This window comes from Typopeltis vanoorti, chromosome 8 (genome assembly GCF_054136105.1).
Source record: "Typopeltis vanoorti isolate ZY-2024b chromosome 8, IOZ_Tvanoo_1.0, whole genome shotgun sequence".
Lineage (NCBI taxonomy): Eukaryota > Metazoa > Arthropoda > Arachnida > Uropygi > Thelyphonidae > Typopeltis > Typopeltis vanoorti.
The window spans coordinates 128,042,498-128,059,603 of NC_143556.1; positions in this window are offsets into that span (position 1 = coordinate 128,042,498).

Genomic DNA, 17,106 nt, shown 5'->3' on the forward strand with positions numbered 1-17,106 from the left:
TTTAATCTTCCGAGTATATCTCAATTAAAGTGAGCTCCGTTCAACGCAATATGTGCTATTGAGAAAAAGGAGTACGCAGTGTCTTTGTTATTGTGATTTATTGTATTAATAATCAATAAATTCAAGTGGATTCCAAGTTGTTGGAATATAAATGACATGTTTTTGAGTGCACCGAAAACCACTTTGAAAAAGAGGGATTGCCGACATCAGATTTGCGACGGCAACATTGTTCGCACAGTGAAATGTGTTTGGTTTTTCGTGCAGAGAAATTTGTTTACATTTTTTTTTTTTTAATAAAAAAAGGTTTTTATCCCATGGGCTGCCATAACTGAATGCTGATCTTGCATTTTATATTTACAGGCTAAAGAGTGACTCTTCTACTTTTCAAAATCCATTCCAAAATCTGAAAGCGTAACTATGATAATTACAAAAACCTTTCTCAATCTTGTTTTAAATATAGTGATATTCCATTCATTTTCGATAGCTGAGAAGGGGAGGGAATGCAGTCCGTGATTATTATATATATACAATATATTTTTTTTTTTGGAAAAACTTTAACACAGGAGAATAGTTTTTCAAAAAAATAAAATAAATGGATTATTTCTATCGATCTGAAATAATGGAATTATTCTGAAAATTAATAATAAAAAATACTAGAAACCAACATAGCCGTCACTGTTTGGTTTTCTTAATTCAAGATGTTCCTCCATTCTTGATTGGGCGATTTATTTATTTTCAAACATATCCTTGCATTTTTTGCTTTTCCTTTTCTTGGTTATAATAAATTTAGCTTAATCCTTTATCCAAGTGTAAGCAAACAAAGTTTGCGTCTGAAGTATCTTCAGGACTGAGGCAACTCGTGGTAAAGGTGAACCAAGCTCTCATCACTTGTCTTAGTATCTCCCATTATGCAAAGCACATCTCCTTGCGGATATGTATAATACTATGCATTAAGGGAAGGGCCACTACCCAGACCGGTTTCGACCTTTATTGAGGTCTCGTCAGTGGGAGCCAGACCCAGAGGTGGTGATACTAAGGTTTTTTTATAGTCTAACCAAGTGGAAAAAAAACTTCCAACATCGTTTCTTGGTTACTTTCACTTCTCCCCACCAACTTTGTTTCTGTCATCTCTCTCTTTTCGAGCTCTGTTTCGAGCATCTCCTTTACACAAAGCGCAAAGGACACAAATGTTTTACAATGATGATTGATCGTTAGATGGGATAGAAAGAAGAGAAATGCATTTCACATATGGTGCTGTCCCTAAATGTAAACAAAATATTTTTGAAAAATAAAACTGTTTATTCTTCCTTGTATCACAGTACCTAGTTTCTTGTCTAATTTCCCAACTCTAATATCGAGTTTTAATGGAAATTGGAAGAAAAGCTTCCCATTTTCTCATCTTGTTTATTGTGATCCCGTGTTATTTAACCCTAGATCCATCCAATTATCTATATTACTTAGAACATTACAGATTTCCATCCTTTATATGTAGGGCTGCTATAGAGGTAGTTAAGGTAAAAAAAAGGCTCAAAATTTCTTATTTTCCTTGGTCAGTTTTGAAAGACTACATACATGTACACAGAATTCCTATGTTAAGAAACTGAACGATCCATGAATTTAAAATATATTTTCTCTTTTGCACAGAGAAATACAAGAAAACTAAATATTCTTGCATTTCGAACATTGGATAAAAAGATTTATTAAACTTACACGGTATTAAAAATATCCTTGCTCTCAAGCATGGGAAGATAAGTGAATTGAAACTGCATTATCGTAGCAATATCGTATTTCTTCTAATCTAGTGGGCTGTAAACTAAATATTACAATGATTGGTAGAAATCGAGTGAAAAAAAAAGCACAAGAAACAAGTTGCAGAGTATAGATTTTGAGAACAATTTTAAAGATACCATTTAAGATCATTTTTGCATTGTCCAAATATGTCACGAATCTTCTGAACGACAAAAGAAATTTACAGAGCGATTCATTTCTTTTGGTACTCTTAGGTGTACTTTTGTCTTCATTGTCGGTACAAGAATTAGAGAAATAAGACCAAACACGCAAAAGGGGTAGTTCACAGACCCAGTAGACAATCGTTGAAACCTTCTTGCACCTATCGCAGATTCCTTTATAGGCACAGAAGGAAGCTGGAAATTACGGTTCGATCCATTCGTGATATGATTTATTTTAATTTGGACCATTGGGAGATAACGAATGTGAGCTTTATCTTCAGGCAATTTTGGAAGGCCTGTTGAACGAGAAAGAGAAAAAAAAAACTTGGATAGAAGATGCAGTTAAATGCACGTATAATCCCATCGGCATTTTTTAATTTATTTTTTATTTATTATTATTTTTTTAAAATGAGATTTAGACCTATTTAACGACGGGTCATGATAATTTTAACTGAAAAATTTCTTTCAGTTAAAATTAGATAGGTAGGTAGATAAGTTAGATAGGGCTAAAAACGGCCTCGCCTACTCCCTGCATATACGGGAATAAAAAGGCGTTAGCCGATTTTTTTTTTCTGAAAATTCTTTCATATTCATATGTAATAACCACACCACAAGTCATATACATCAATTATATAAATCAATTCTTCCTTCCCTCCCCCACACAATAGCTTGCAACACCTTTAGTGTGTGTATCGGGAAGAAGTTATGGAAAAAGCGCGAATCTGGTAATGTTTCTCGAACAGCTAGTAGGGAAACAGCATGAGTGAGTAAAGCTGTTTCAAAAGACAAGTAGGTGGAAGATGGAAAATAGAAGAAACATGTTGGCCTGTAGGATCTATGGCTATGAAACGAATAATTTGTGGGTAATTGATGCTGCTAAACGGTTGGGCTGCAATAAATACAGTTGAAACTGAGTTTTAGCGTGAATTTTCATGCAAAGTTTCGTATAATTTTTTTCGAAATTATAATTTTGTTCAGAAAGTCATACAAAAACACTAATTGATAAATGGAAGTTCTCACGACTTTTTTTTCCTTTAAAAAGATCTGAAAACTCCGTGCTGGGCAGAAGGACCTGTGGCTTGCAGTTCATTGATATACTTATTTTAAAGTAAATAGTTATATTGACTTTTTAAAAGACAAGAGATGGAAATGCAGTGAGTGGAGAGATTCATCTCAGAAATATGAAGAACTGCCAACTGATTCTAAATGCTTGGGATCAGTTATTCGACCACAGAATGGAGTAATAATAGTTATGAGTATTTTATTGATATGATCACTCAGTGGCGTAGCTAGGGGGGTGCGGAGGGGACGGTCCGCCCCGGGCGGCACTTTGAACCTTTTTGACCTTTTGCAGTTAATTCTAAAATACAGTCTCGAAAACTCAGTTCCAAATATTGGAATACTCTGCGAATTTTCCTCACAATTGCTGTAAGTGTTGCTGGTTGTGAGAGGATTTTTTCTAAATAAAATTGATTAAGAGTTGCCTACATTACTATGAAATAGACTTCGCCAATGTCGTCGACGATTTTGCTAACAGAAAAGCAAGAAAAATAACATTTTAGAATGTTGAAATTAAAGTTTTACTTCAAAAATAAGCAGTGTTTTTATTTCTTTTTCTATACGTCGTTTTGACTTTTTGTAGTATTTTTGGTTGTATTGAGGGGGGTGTGTGGAAAACTCAGGGACCGACCCGGGTGACAAAAACTCTAGCTACGTCACTGTGACCACTGAATGAATGGTAAATGGATTTCTGAGATGTCGGATAATCAAGAGTTTACTTGCAGTCATTCCTGCTAAGTTTGCGCTTAGACCATTTGGTCTCGAACTTCACGCAGTCGTTCGACACTAAATCCGACGGAACAGGGTGGAACAATAATTCAAGTAAGGAATATGGTTAATCCATACCATATTCCTTACTTGAATTATACATATATAAATACATGAAATCGAAAACCACTAATAAGTAAGGTTACCTTATTATTTTCCAGCGAGCCTCCGTAGCTCAGTCGGTATAGACGAAGCCCGTCGGTCGGAAAGACCTGGGTTCGATTCCCGTCCATGACGTGAGGAACCTTTATCTAGTCTCTTTCGAGCTCAACCCGTCCAGGGACGGGGTAGGAAAAGGGGAAACCCCATACGAATTACTTTCCAACTATATACCAAAACGTTCATTGTTCTCGCAGCAGCCTTAATGTTCAAAAATATTTAACATATCAGTTGACTTAAGGTTAAAGGTAAAGTCCATTTGGTGGTGTGATATTCAGTTTTCCCAGTAGCCATTATATATTGGACAATGGCTAGGATTTTTACAGCTTCTGCAAAAATTGAACAGTCACCACTAAATTGATTTTACGTTTAACCCTAATCAGTACAATATTTTTTAACATTATATATACTTATTGCGTGCTAGAAGCAATCGTAATGTTTAGCTATCGCATAGATTGAAAGCGATAAGGAACTTTAGTATTATTTTAGTTGTTTTATCTCAAGTTCAAATATGATAATGCAAAAATGCCTACTTCACCAGTGGACAGAATTAGTCGTTGTGTATTGAAAATATGCGACTCCGCAGATAAGTATAAATGGCATTTGGAACGACTTTGTTCACATTTCTCCAGTAATAAGAAAAAATGTCTAGGTTTTTCAAGCGAGGCTGAGTATAAAATCGGATTTTAGATGGAAATCATAGGATTTTCCACATGAGAGGTTTTTTTTTTTTTCGATAAATAAACAAACAAATAGAAAACTCTCGTAATTGAAAGTAAGTTCCAATGCTAAGTAATTTTCAACATCCAGTGTGTGAGACCACCACCCTCATTATTAGAAGCTTGAAGCGGCTTGGGAAAAAAATTCGTTCTCTACAACAGAACCATCCTGCTTAGCACTAGAAAATAATTTACAAACATTTTTCCCAGGTAGGCAATTTCTTTCTTACAACTACAGTATGCCATATTCATGGTGACATATTTTTGATCTTGATCGCAAAACGTTCGAAAGTGAAGTGGTGAATATGATGGCGTCAATTATTCTGCCATACCAGATGTAATCGATTGTTGCCGAACGGTAGTATAATACCGTAACTACTTTGTAATACATACCAAAGTAATAAAGTAATCTTATGTGAAGGAATACCAGTCCACTATCCATGAAATCCAGTATCAGGTAAGCATTGTCGGTCTAGTTGCCGAAGTGGATAGCGTATTAGTGCTTCAACAACAGGCTGCGGATTCGAATCCCATTGTGGGCAAAGAGATTCGTAATTGAGTGAGAGATGAATTTCATTGCAAGCCTGAATGGCTTAAAAAAGCTGTTTGGTCTCTTGAGCAGGGTTTCTAGATTATGTAAAAATAATGTATAAAATTAATAGAAAAAATAGAAAAAATCCTTACTCCATCGATATTACTAATGTACTATACATTTTCAACCTTTCGTGAGCTCCAGAGGCATTTATATTGAGGCTTGTTTTTAATTAGGTTCTCTTGTATTAGTGTTGATGAATATTAACATAGGAAATCATAGGTCTTATCTACCTTTTCTGTGAGAGAGAAATTCCTATTTATCGAGGAGGGGGGAAAATTTGCATGTTTCGGATACATACGTCCTGTCTATAAAGCTGGTGCCTAAACCATTATTCATAAACTTCATGCATGAATGATAATAAAATAGTGGTGCCCATATGTCGATCCTGTTTTTTTTTTTATTTTAACACGTTCCATAACTGAGGAACTATAAAAAAGAATAACAAATCCCTTAGCAGTAAAAATTATTCCTATGATATTTAAACGCATGTCTCTTAAGTTTCAGAATATTTTCATCATATTTGCACTTGGCATTCTGTGTTAAAAGAGCCGTATTAGCACAGTGGGTTTCGAAGAATCCCTTTGGTTGGAAAGAGACCTGGGTGTGAATCTCGTCTAGGACTCTAAGACCTTTCACACAGCTCCATGCCCCCTGTTATTTGACGGGAATATTTCTCTTAGTGTTATTTGACAGTCTAAGATTTTATCTTTCATGTGGGTAAGCCTCTTTACTTGAATATAAAGTATTGGAAGTTATTGTATTTAAATATGGTCTCTAATGCGTTTAGTAACAAGTACCAGACTAAATAATAGTCACAGAATCTGAGAGAGAATGTTGTGAGGAAGTTTTACAGTGACAGCTGGTGGTATTGAAATATAACGGTAAGGAATTTGGCAGGATTGCAGTCACAGAGAAATTGGATTATTTTTCTTTCATATTTAGCTTATATTTATGAAAATTAATACCAAAGACGTTTTTCATGCAGATTCATATTCTACAGAATGTAGTTTAGTTTTTTATGAATGCTGTAAGATATTTACGATATTGGCTCTGAAACACATTAATTGTGGTGCTGTTAAAAAGCTTAAAAAATGATTTTGCAGAGAAGTGATTCTGACATGTCAGTGTGTGAGATTCCTACAAGTTTGGCTGATTAGCCAAACCTGGCTGTAGCAGAGTTTTTCCTTTGAGAACTCAGATTTATCCTGCAAGTAGACAAAAGAACATGCACAGTTAACAGACATAATACGCTGGTCTCATAGCCTTAGTTACTTCACCATAACCCCAAATAATAATAATATGAAGATATTAGGGAAGAATTTGACAGTGTTAGCATTCAAGAATATGTAAGCTAATCTAAGGTGACCCAGAGGAAGACCAAGATATAGGTGGATTGATACAGTATAAAGTGCCTTGGAAGATATAAGATCTGATAATGTTGGCGTCTTGACAGGTAATAGATTGATTTGGAGGAAAATTGTAGATAGGAAGTTGTAATGATGTAAGTTTCTCATGTAGTACTATCATATCCTGTACACCCCTTGAGGGTACATGTCAGGAATTTGACGATGAGACCTTTTATCAGGACTTTTCAATTAACTTAGGTGAATTTGTCCGTCTCATACAGAGGTGAAAGTGTTTTCATCTCACCAGACAAACCTACCTGGAGAACACACAGTCATATATATATTTAAAATCAAGACCAACCACCTGATCCTAAAATTCCAATCATGAAAGCCAATCTAGGCAGATTAAGGCCTAGCGTACTAAGTAGCGGATTATTATTACTCTGTGTCAAAATAAATAATCTTGTAGGGAGTAAATATCAGATTTTCTTTTATAAAATAGATCTTCTAACGCATTTTCATTTTCCAAAGAAAATGAAAACTGCACTCTCTTAGTGAAAAATCGGCAGACTGCGCTGGTCTCCACTCATCATTCGGTGGGTTGAGCGAACTTCTGCAACGTGTTATGCTAAAGGTCGTGTTTCTAATTCTAACTGGTATGTACCTGTAAATTTTACTGAGTTGCGGAGTTAGAAGCTCGATTTTATTCTAGGAGAGAAAACCCTATTGGCCTGCGCTGACGATCGACAACTGAAATGGCTGATTAAAGACCAGCAACTCATCTAGCCGATGCTCATAATCGTATCTACAATTGCGTTTATTCTGCTAGCGTGGAAATTGCCACGAAGATACACAGGCGTATTTTTATTTATTAGATTTTCATAAAGCTTTGCGGTTCCAAGGATACTGTATTTTAAGTTTCTTCACTTTTTCTCGATAATACTAAAGCTCGATTTAGGAAGGCACATCACCAGGGAGAACTCCATCTCAAATTTCAATGTTTTCAGAGATATAGAAAATTAATTAGTGGTTTTGAACTGAAAAAAAATGATTATAAAATGACTGACCTTGATTCTTTAATCACTGAGAAATTTTTAAACTTTCAAGCTATTTGTATCATTGAAATGCGTTTGGAGATATGCAAATTCGGGGAGTCCTGATCGTTAAGTTTTGCTGCTTATGCATATAGCAGCATTCATTACCTTGCTAAATATGTAATTATTTTAACCTCACTGCTCGGCACGACTATATTATTCGATTCTCAATTGTCTCCATCTGTCAATCCAAGTTAGAACCACGATGACGCTAAGTTTTCTCTTCCAATGGAAAATATTACTTGATCACTCGAACAAACCGCATAAGACGCTGATCCCTCCAGCTAACCAATGCTGTTCACATTCCTGGAGTGGCGTACGAGTCCAAAAAAAATCCTTGCTTCTGTGCAGACGAGCATGTGTAGCCTTTCTCATATTTTCTGATTCATACATTTTCTATATATTCTTATATGCATTTTCTTTACTTCCTTTAAACCGGTTAAAACAAGCACAGAAACTAGTCTCATAAATTCGCCGAACACTAAATCAACTTTTTCTTGTTATGTTTTTTTGCGAAATCTACAATGTGTTTTGGGTTTAAAATTTAATCTCTATACACACACGCACGCACACATAAAGTTTTAACTACATTGGCTTCAATATGGATGAAATTGTGACTCCTCGTGCACTTTTGACCACGACATTTCAATGTAATATCAATGGTATTACAATTTTAATATACACGTCTCATCCGCGGCAACCTTTGACGTGTACACACGTCAAGGCCAGCTGGATGGTTTTAAACTAAGCATTAGATTGCAATAAACTTGTTCTTTCTCACTATGCATATGAAATAGTCTGAAAAGGAACAAATGCCCTTCAGCGGGAAAGACAGGGGTTCATATTATATTATAGTAAGAAACATTACTTAACTTCGTGTATGCCATAGCTATGAAAATCCCACAGATCGTATGGGACGTTCCTCTCAAAATGAAAACATTTCCTGCATCTTTCTTCGTACGGAAATGGCAGCATTTTGCCTCCCTCAAAACAGATAAAATAACCAGAAGAATACACACGTCTCATAGCCATAATTGCTTAGGGTGAGATTCCAAAACAGCCATCTTTTGTGCAGTATACTCATATACATTCACCTTGTTGTTGTTGCAAGGTGAATGTATATGAATATGCACAGCCGTATGTTTAAGAAATATTTTTGTTTAACGACTTATTGTTGTTGCATAAAAAACTGGATATACAAAAAGAACTAATTTCACGTATACATCTTACACTAATAAATTTGCATTAAATTCTACAACAAAATTTTAAACGAAGGTTGTTACTTCATTAGCTGTCAGCCAGCTGTCAGACAACTCATTACATCTCTAACAACTTGTTTGATGCAAGTGGCAGTCTTCTGTTCTATTATACGTCACAAGCAAGTCACTGCGACGTCAATAAATAACAACAAAACTCACTTCACCAGGTAGACTAAGTGCCAGACGATCGTTGTTATAGAAGTTATTGCTAGTTCCACAGTGAGGCCAGTCCAAGGCATGTAGCGCTGAGTAAATATGAGGATAAAACATGTCATCATGTATCTGCTGACACCCTAATTACCAGTTTACCAAGGTAATAACAGCCCACAGTTCAACTGCCTTCCTTTGGAACCTATAATTTTCTTCTACTTTCTCCCCGTTCGCATTCTCAAAAGATGACATCTAGCGGCGATTATAGAAACTAGTTCCAATAAACTTCATAACAAGCAACGAAACATAAAATGCTGTTGTTGAATTTAAAGTTTATTATACTGCTTGTTGTTTACGAGTTCTTTCTTTCTAATTTATTTCGTTTTAAAGTTTTCGCATATTAAAGCGTAATGTTTGTAAAAATAAATAAATAAATGAGTTGTGTCCAGTGATAGGGAAGTTGCTAACTTTTTTTTTTCGGGGGGAGGAAACGAAGGAGTGGTGTTTTTTCAAGAATACAGATAAAGTTTCCGAATTTTAATAAACATAATATTTTTAACCACGAAGTTGCACTGATTTTATGACAAATGCAGAGCTGTCGTAAGACAATGCCTAAGGACATCAAGGCTTAAAAATGAATAATTGGTTACTTAAATATAAAGAGCCAACAGGCTTCATTTCGGCGAAAAGAATAATTGGTTATTTTATTGTTTTTATTTTTTATTTTAACATTTTGATTGATTGGTTTAATAAAGTAGTCGTTATAATATAGACACTGGTGAATATTCGGATAGTCGTTTATTTATTTGTTCGCCAGTCGCTAATGACAATATCCAAAGTTTTTGCAAGCAGTCAATGAATACGTAATATCATTTAATATGATGTTTATTTATGTAAGATATCTTAGATAGGAAGAATATCGACAGTGCATGGGAAGCATTTAGACAATACTTAAATGATGCGATATCAGAATTTGTCCCGAGAGTTCGAAGAATTAAATAGGATAGGAACCGAATGGATGTATAAACCGTATGCATAAGGATGATGTCCGGTATGAAAATTATAAGTAGCAGACTAGAATAGTCACAACTGTTGTGTACGGAAAGCAAAGTCTGAGTATGAAAAGAAACTGGCTTTGCGTGCTAAAGACAATCCACAAGAATTCTATCAATATGCTGCAAGTAAAAGAATGAATATGACAGAATAACTCTTTTAAGTGCAGATGGTGTGAGGATAACAGATGCAGAAGAGGTTGTTCAACTAATGAGTGTTAAAAGCTATTAACCTGGATGTTCGCAGCATTGAGTTCACCGCTACCTCTTCACTGGACGAAGAAACTCCGTGTATGAAGACGAGGTGTTAGAGCTGTTGCACAAACTGAATAAGAATTCCGCAATAGGGACTGATGGGATATCAGCACGGGTGCTAAAAGAGTGTTCAGCTGAAATGGCTATCGTTTTAACCAGTCTCAGAACAGGGAAGATTCCGCAGGAATGGAAAGAATATATGGTAATCCCATTGCACAAGGGTGGTGCAAAAACTGATATATCCAAATATCGACCCGTCAGTATCTCAGGAGTGGTGGCGAAGATAGCAGTGAATCTCTATTTTGCAATCATCAACATGCGTTTACTAAGGAAGGGTCATGCTTTAGCAACTTGCTTAGATTCTATATTAATATTACCATTGAACTAGACAAGGGAAACGTATCCACCATGATACTTTTGGATTTTGTTAAGACTTTTGACAGAATACAGCATGGTAGACTGTTGCATAAATTGGAGAATATGGGTTTGGATTAAAGAATATTAGCTTGAATAAGAGGATGGCTGACTGACAGATATATATATATATATATAAAAAAGTGATGTACGGGGGATGTGAGTCTGCAAGATTTAAGGTAACCAGTGGTGTACCACAAATGCTTGGTCCACTGTTATTCAATTTGTACATCAGTGATATTGGGAAGGATTTCACAAGTGGCATACAGCTATTTGCTGATGATGCAAAGATATTAGGGTAATCAGGAATGCTGCTGATATGCAGTACTTATAGAATGATTTGAATAGGCTAGGCATGGGAAAATGGATGTCAGTTCAATGTCAGTAAATGTAAAGTCATTCACTTCGGCTTGATTAGATATCCAATATTGTATTATGGTGGGATTATGCTTGAAGAAACTGATGAGGTTAGGGATCTTGGAGTGTTAGTAGATAGGAAGTTGAAGTTCAGGGGCCATGTAGCAAAGATTGCAAGTACAACTCAAAAGATAATTACAATGCTGAAAACGTTCACATAAAGATAAGGATGTCATTTTGTCTCTTTACAAGGCCTTGATCAAACCTCACTTGGACTATTGTGTGCAGGTCTGGTCTCCTGGCTTCCATTCTTCCATCGTGAGTCTGATATAGTGGAGAGAGTGCAAAGGAGTGTGTTAAAAATGATATCAGGATTGTGGAATACTGATTATGAAGACAAATTGAGAATTTGTAGACTGCAGATACTAGCAAACAGGAGAAAGAGGCATAATATGATTGAGACTTACAAACTTCTGAAAGGGTCATACAGGATTTCAATTGATGGAAAATTTTGAATTTATGGAGAGTGGGGAAAGGACCTGAGAGTATCCTTGGAAGCTGAGAATGAATACTGCTAAGAAGGGGGTGAGGACTAGATTTTTTTCTCATAGGGTGGTGCGTGATTGGAACGGATTGCCATTGGATGTTGTTGAGTACAAGCAGTGTTAATAAATGATAGCTGGTGCGTGTAGTATGTGGCCTCCCTGGATGAGTGCCTGACTCCTTGGAGGTCTCTATTAATAATAATAACTGAAAGTATTATCGATAGAAAAGAAAGCAATAAATTCAACATTAATGAACCATTTTTATCAAGATATTCATTTAGTGAATAGTTTATTAATATCTGAACATCTTTATTGAAATCTTCGATAAATTTGGATTAAGTACTAGAATAGGTACAGAATTTTTTTTTTTTTTTTGTACAGAATTGTTACAATTTCGGTATAAATGTCGATGACATATCAACTCAGAGCTAGATGATCAGTTATTATCTATTAAATTTAAATCCAGGTATATTTTGTGTTCTATGACTACACATTCTTTTAGATTTAGTTGTAAATGATGCAATTAAAAAGTAATTTAGAATCGGTTTCATCTTTTTTTTTTTTTAATATAATCCAGTGGTTGTATAATTGTCACATTTTATGGAGGAAAAAATAATAATCAAATTCAACACAAAAAGATTTCAGAATATACATTGAGAATTAAATTAAATAACGGATCGAAGCATTAAGACCAATTGGACCAGAGAGGAGGTATTGTATAATGCATGAGTTTATACGTTCAAGGCAATGTAGATTTAAAAGAAGCACCTAGTTTACAAAACGAAACTACTCCTAGCGAAATCCAGTGAGCATACAAACAAAAAGACCTTTCATTAATGTCTTGCCGATTTCGTAACCGAAGCACAAGTAAGAAAACACCAGAAAAAAGTCATTTTGGATATGAAAGTCAAGATGTTCGAACCTGTAAGTGATTAAAAAAAAAAAGGACTTTTAGTACATTTTAGATCTCATTCAACAGCTTTATCAGTTAAAAATTCATAATTCTCATTTTAATTTTTATGACATTTCATTAAGATTTACCTTCATCAACAATATTGAATTGTAAAAATTTAGAAATTTTATTTCTATTTGACTCGGTCTCCGATTATAATAGGCCATAGACCGAGTATAGAACTTAACGCAGTTGTCAAAAATATTTGAATACTTTCTCCAGGAACTGGCACGCATTGAAATGAATACTAAATCAAAATAATTTAACAAAACTATATGCAACTTTCACTACAATTCTACGAATATTATTAACCATACCGTATTGCTAGTACCGAAAGAAGTTTATCAAAACTTTGTTAATAAAAATCAATTGAAGATTAATCGGCCCAGTAACAATTTCAGTTGAGAATAAAAATACACAAAATATAGATTTAGAAGAACCCTTCTGCTGATTTTGCTTTGGGAAAAAAAAAAAAAAAAAAGGCCAGAAAATATTTATTTATTGTATAAATTTTAAAAAACAATATACGTTAATATCATGTTTTTCAATATTACAATTTATATTGAAATCTCAACGATAATATATAAACAGGTGTGTGTGTACGCGCGCGCGCACACACACACAGGCAGCAATATAGTGATTGCTGGAAGGAGCGGCATATAGTTTTCATGCCGCGCCCACCCACGAAAGGTTTTTAGAAACTTATATATAGTACATTCGTTAATATTGTTTTTATCAATTATATTATTACATTGGAACTTAGGTTGTCGAACATAAGTTCCTAAAAACTGTTCGGAAACCGATTTGTTTGTGAACTGAAACCATTTTCCCTTAAGAATTAATGTGAAATGGATTAATCCGTTTCCGAAACCCAGATGATTGCTTATTTAAACCTTTATAACTTTTTTTACTTCATGCATAAAATCGTATACAGAAACAGTGAAAATGCATAGAATCTTACACAAAAAGAATACCCACAATAAATAGATAAAATATAGACGAAAATTAATCGCCTCTTTAGTTTTGAGGATTGTACAGATCGTTGATTTCGCCATACCGAACTGCATAGCAATCCGAGACACGAACGCCATTTTCATGTTTGGATTTGATTTCTTTTTGTCACCTCTATCGTGGTTCTAACAACTTTTCTTTTCGGTTTGCTGCCATCACTATCCTTCTTCGGCCCCACGGTGGCTTATTTAATAATAATTATATAAAAAAACACAAAATACAAAGAAAATCAAGAAAAGGCACTGCAAATTCAATAATGTGAATGAGTTTAAGGGGAAGTATGACAAGCATTGTGTGAATAATGGTTAGTATGCAATGTTGAGTCTCTGGCGATGAGTCTTTTGACTCCATGGAGGCACCTTATAATAATAATAATATACAATAGGTATCTTTAATTAATTAATTCTCCAGAAATTCCAGCAGGTGTCCGCACTGAGCGGAGGCTACAGCATAACTGACGCTCTCCCGCTGTAATCTCAGCCCGAGGAGCATTGTGGTTGCCGGTTTGCCTGTTCGGAAACCGGTGCGTTTTTTGTTCGGGAACCGATTTGTTTGAGATGAGAATCGTTCGACAACCGAGGTTCCACTATATTATTTTTTTCGTATTTTATTTATTTTTACATACTTTGGAAACCTTACTCTAGAGACCAAACGTTGAACTTTTTTAAGCCACTTCAGGCCTCCGGTGGTCTTACACTCGACGATGGAGCTCATCTTCTACCTAAAGACAATCACAAACAAACATGCCCAAGGCAGGATTCGAACCTACGGCCTATTGATAGGAAAGCGGACATACTTATCACTCCACCAACCAGGCCAGCAAAATCCCGTCAAGAGTAGGATATTCTAGCGATGCCCATGGATACACAGTCAGATATTTTTCAGAGTTACGTTTGCGGACATTACAGAACCTTATTTTTAATTTTATTATTTTATAATACTTCAGTATTATTGGTTTAAAATAGGGAAATATAAACAATGAATTTTTTCCTTGTTTATTAATAATAAGAAAATAAAGATGGCTTGTGGAAATGGACTTTGCTTCCATAGCGCTGGACCCCCCAAATGAACGTTGCAAGTTCGATTAGAGGGTTTTTCCTGGACTTTCTTCGATTGTTTCCTGAGTTATAGTTAATTTTAAGAGGAAAAACCTTATAGAAAATAAGGTTTTTCCTCTTGGAAACTCACACACACACGCGTTAGTTAAGGAGCACGACATAGAAACCCTTGTCTTTCGTAATCTCTCCCCAGAAAGTCTTGATGAATTGATAACTTCAGCTCACTACCAATGGGTGAAGACCAGCTGTAGATTGATCTTCAAAAGAAAGTTAGGGTTAAAGGAGCTCTGCCCACTTGGGGGGGGGGGGGGGCTGGTCTCAGTGAAAAATAAATGAGACCAACTTAAATAGTTTTGAATCCACCTAAGTAGTAGGGGAGGCACTTCTGAACAGATCAAGATCAAGATAAGATAAGGAAAGTGGGCGTGGCTTCCTGACGTCATTGTGAGTGACGTCATGAGTTTGGAATTTCCATGTGGGCAACTGTGTGAATGGCTTCAGTTCTTGTGTTTTGGTTCGCGTATGGGATTATGGGGGATTTTTTTGGTTCGCCTATGGAATTATGGGTGATGATAGAGATAAGGATTCGTGTTGTGATTGGTGGGACACTTTAAACCAAATGCTTCCGGTGTGCGTGGCTTCCTGAGTCAGGAATTTCCCTGGGAGCATATGTGGTCACTGGCTTCAGTTCTTGTGTTTTGGTTCGCGTATGGAATTATGGGTGATGGTAGAGATAAGGATTCGTGTTGTGGGTGTGTGTTGTTTTCAGATGTAGATAAGTGACGTCATTTGTTATTTGTAAATAAATGTCGTCATTTGTTATTTGTAAATAAGTGACGTTGTTGTTTTGAATGGAAATGATGATATTAGTGGATAAGAAATCGTGTCGTGATTGGTGGAACACTTCTGACCAGATCAAGATCAAGATAAGATAAGGAATCGTGACGCGAATGTTTGTTGTTATTGAGTTTGGAATTTCGCTGGGCCCCCCTTCTGTCAGAAATATCACGTGGTGTGATGATAAGATATCTTTGAATTTTCCCAGGGTGGCACATATCCGTCATTGTCGTCTATGGGAATTCTTAGAGTATGTCGTGATGGCGGGTGTGATTAGATTTTTCTGAATAATTAATTATATACTAGTGTCACTCAAACATACGTTTTTTTTTTATTTTTTATTTTATTTTATTTTATTTTATTATTATTTTATTTTATATAGATGTTTGTACTAATTTCCCAATACATTTGGGGTATTTGTTTCCTGTTAAAGGGTGGGAATTCTTAGAGTAAGTCGTGATGGCGGCAGCCTTTCGAGCTTTTCTGAATAATTAATTATATACTGATGTCACTCAACACACATACTTTTTTTTTTTTTTTTTTTTTCCATACCTCATCTGTATTTTCTTCTATATACATATTCTAATCAAGTTCATATTTTATTCATAATTCATCCGGATATTTTGATTTGTCTAAAAGTAAGATAAGGAATCGTGACGCGAATGTTTGTTATGAGATGTAGATAAGTGACGTCATTTGTTAGTTGTAAATAACTGACGTTATTGTTTTGAATGGAAAGGGAAATATATTAGTGTATAAGAAATCGTGACAAACATACAGTTTTTTTTTTCTTCTCTAGATGGTTGTACTAATTTTCCAATACATTTTGGGTATTTCTTTTCTATTAAAGTGTGGGAATTCTTAGAGAAAGTCGTGATGGCTCTCGTGTTTCGATCTTTTCTGAATAATTAATTATATACTTAAAGTACATGTCCTTAAACACACACACACACACACACACACACATACACATTAGACATAAAAAATCGCTAATGTGTCCATGTTGATACTCTAATATATAACCTATGATTATTCTTATGGAAAAAAAAAAACTATTCAGTATTAGAATTACGCTAACCAAACAACATGCGATCAGTTATGTTTAAGTTAAAAAAGTACTTACAGCTTTCCAGATGACTCTTCGAAATTCGATTATTCCAAAATAGTTCAATTTTATATCCACAAACACAAAAACCACACAGAATGAAATTTCTGTAAATACATTAACCTGAACTAGTTACTTCGTCCTTTAGATTACGGAGCGTAGATGGTGAGGTTTCGTCGTTGCAATATCCCCCAGCGAGCGCTTTTCTTCAAAGGGGATGACATGAGTCACAACCGTAAATTGTGAATTTATTTTCCAAAACTGAATATTTCTCATTAAGTCTTTTACAGTAGGTTTTCTGAATATTCCAATTGTTGATTAACATGTATTCACAGAACACAATCACAAATCTGAAAAGAACATTTCACTTTTTCATTATAGCTTACTGCGGCTAACATATATTCACACCACAAAACACACAA